We start from the raw sequence: 4,030 nt of genomic DNA on the forward strand, positions 1-4,030 counted from the left end.
TAAAAATTAGCCGACTCAGGACTCATATTTAATCTTAGATTACGGAATTTTTCTCAATTATTTAAATGTCTATTTCTAGAACAATCAAACCTATTCAAATATTGACGGATTAATTTTTCATAATTCTAATCAAATTTGAATGCATTAAAGATTTATGAAAATTCGTTTTCACCTAAACCGCACACTGAAGCAGAATTCTATTTCTAGTCGGTTTTACCATGTGTTAACTATCAGAATGATCAAAATCAATTCCTCCTCTATTGACTTGGAACCTATTAACATTCAAACAAACAGTTGATCAGGCTATTCACAAGACAAATATAAATCTGACAATCAATAAAATAAAATCAAGTCTGAAAAATCTCAAACAAACATCCAAGTTTTCTACATAAATTTTTCCGGCCCAATCATGTGACCTTGATCGAAAAGAAAGAACTACTCAAGTTTGAAAAATCCCAAACAAACATCCAAGTTTTCTACATAAATTTTTCCAGCCCAATCACGTGACCTTGATCGAAAAAAAAGAACTACTCAAGGTCTAACATAATTCACAATCAAAGTTTTTAATCCAAAACATCAACTAAAATCAAAAATAAAGAAAAAAAGAAGAATATATGTGTAGATGGTGATGATAGCCACCTCTTGCCTCCTCAATCCTTGTGTTTCGAACCCCTCAATCTGATCTCAACTCTCCTATTTATATGTATTTGAAAGACCACAAAATAAATCCCATAAAGTTGAGATTTTTAATTCCCGAAAATTCTAATTTCTGAGTCTGCACGAAGCCTCGCTCGTGCGGCAAAAAGTTGCGCTCGAGCGAGCACACTTCTGATTTATTTTTTTCAAAATCTCCCAGGCTCGCTCGAGCTGTAAAAAATCTCGCTGAGGCGAGAAAGTTTCTGTCCAGCGCGCAGTATTTTTGAAAAATACATATCTCGAGATCTAGTCGTTGGATCAAGCTGAAATTTGGACAGCAGCTTTAAAACATCTTGAAATTCATTTTGAACAGTGGAGATTGGATTTGGATCTCTCTAAAATAAAATAATGATTTTTGTATCATGGCTGCTCTGTAATTCATTCTTCAAAAATCCATTTTCCTACAAAATTAACCAGGAGAGTGAAATACACATATAAGCAATAAATCATATAAAAACACACATAAAAACAATATGAAACCATACGAATGCATGCAAAATAGACATAAAATAATGCACACAAAATGCACTTATCAACACCCCCATACTTAAATCTTGCTCGTCGTCGAGCAAGACATATGACAAACAAACACAAAACACAAAACGAAGGTAGGAAATATTCATGGGAATTTGCCTCAGATAAGTTTCATGCCAAATTAAAACACCCTCGACTCTCCACAATACACCATCGATTTAGTGTGAACGTGTGTGTGTGAACTGTCATTCCAGTTTCATGCAACTTTTATAGAATCCGTTTTAAGACGGCTTAGCGACCTAATAACACAACAGTGCAAAGGTCACTCACATGCATCCATTCTTTCTAATTACCTTTAACAAACACATCTTCCTTGAGATTATTTTTACGCACCGCTGGATTTTGCACCCATTTTTTAAACGCCCCAATAATTACCTGCAAACTTAGCTATACCTGTGATAGGATTTGGATTTCAATCCCCTCATCTATAGCCCGGATGGAGCGATAATCTCATTTAACCCGCAAACTTAGCTTCTAACCAGACAATTAGGATTTCAATCCCTTGTCAGAAACCCGGATGGAATTGTAATTTTATTTCAAAATTTTAAAATTTTAAATTCTTTTTACCCATTTAATCCGCATACTTAGTCAAGAAGAAAGTGATTAAGATTTCAATTCCTTGTTAATGACCCGGATGGAGTTTAATTTTTCAAAAATTTTCTTCTATTTCATTTTTTCAAAATCTTTGGTGCGCCCAAGATCATAAGTGCAATTGTTAAAGGACCATTAGAATTCAAAGGACACAATTAAGATCACTAAACACCTAGTGTCGTGCAATGGTCAACAGACACAAACATCATCAATTTTATCGCTACACTTTACTGGTCTAACATGAGTGCTTAAAAATATTCACGGTTCAACCTAAGGTTTCTCATTTCAAGTCAAGAGCAAAAACAAAATTTTTCACAAAAATTATATTTTTTTTTTCACAACAACTTCATCATCATAGGCTCCCATTCCTCATCCTACTCATGCAAGACGAACACTAAAACAAATTCAACACGATGACATATGACATAATTACGAACTATATGCAAACAAACTAAAACATGACAGATGCAACACAAACACGACACAACAATAAAATACTAGAACACCCCCCATACTTATCCAAAGCATTGCCCTCAATGAGTCAAAACAATGAACAGAATGCAAAAAACAAACACACAAATGCAAGACGAACAAAAACACAATGAAAACAAAAATATCACTCCCCTAGTTTAAGCTTCGTCCTCTTCCTCCATCTGCAAAACTCCACAGCAACTTTACTTATCGGGGCAACCTATTGAACATGGAAAGAGACGGGTAAGGCGGTGGATTAGAAAAATATAATTAAAAAAATAACAATTAAAAAATGAAAAAAGAACATTGGGTTGCCTCCCAGTCAGCGCTAAAGTTATAGTCTATAGCCCAACTATGCAGAAGCAACCATCAAAGAGCGGTTGCCGCCCATAGTAAGAATCATACGACTCTACGTGTGGGTCTTGATTTCCTACGCCCTCAAGCTTGGCATGATATTGGCACGGTAAGCTCGTCGGTCCAACAATACTCTTCATGAACTGATTATTTTGCGAAGAGACTCGGAATTCAGGCTGAAGCTCATGGAGGATGTAATATTGTGGAGTTGGAGTCAATGGCAAGAACGAATCTTCTAATCCTGTGCATGTAAAGACCATTGACGAGGTCAAATCTGTCGCCTGGTATATTTCTTCATCCTCCACTATCACTTTTGGCTCTTCTTCACAAGAAGATTCCTCAAAAATTATTTCCTCATGCTCTGGCTCAATTACTGCTGCAGGATCACATGCTCATGATAACTGATCAACACAAATCGCTTTAGTATCTTGGCGAATCTCTGAAGATGGTTCTATAAAAAGCGCAATCTGTTCATCCAAGAAACTCATAGAGTTGATGTGACTTTTGAAGAACTTATTAATCTTAGTCTGCTTTTTCACAATGTTCTCCAACTGAGCCACATGATCTTCAAAACGCCCTATACACTCTTCTTGATGCTTAGGTGGTTGGTTCGAATGTCAATGGTAGTCGAAATCTACCATATCATTTGACAAGTGCATAGCACTTTCGTAATCTCTGTGAAATAAGTGACTGTCAGTTGACAAAGCTCCATAATCTACCCAACTTCTTGTTGTCGCATCTAAACCACCATAAAAAAATCTGAACTAGAGTGTAGATTCAAAAATCATGGCATCGAAATCTGTTCGCCAAATCATTGAATCTCCCCCAAGCAGCATATCAAGGCTCTGAGTATTGTTGGCCAAACCTTGTGAACACCTGTCGATGATCCATCTCCAAGTACCTCACAAGTAAGAAAAATTAAGAATTAAAATTAAGAATTAAACAATGCAAGAAATAAAAATGTCTAGTCTCAAGCAAATAATCTATCCTAATATTAACTAAACATTCCCCGGCAACGGCGCCAAAAACTTGACCGCTAAAATCGATTTGATTAAAAATCTAATGGCAAGCACACCAGATCAAGTAATAGAAAGTGGACTAAGATCCAAATGTTGAACCCACGGGGACTGTATATGTATGAGTACCAAAATATGATTATTTCTACTTAATATAGACTAATCAATAAAAGTGATGAAATTTCAGATTTATAACTAAAAATTAAATTGCAAATAAATTTCAATTAAAAACGCAGCAAGAATTTTGTATTAAATTCAAATATGGGAAAAATTCGATCAAGGACACACGTAGGTATCAGACAAAACATGTAACAAGTAGCCGATTCAGGACTCATATTTAATTTTAGATAATGGGAATTTTCCTCAAT

This window comes from Henckelia pumila, chromosome 4 (assembly GCF_033568475.1).
Source record: "Henckelia pumila isolate YLH828 chromosome 4, ASM3356847v2, whole genome shotgun sequence".
NCBI classification, from domain to species: Eukaryota; Viridiplantae; Streptophyta; class Magnoliopsida; order Lamiales; family Gesneriaceae; genus Henckelia; species Henckelia pumila.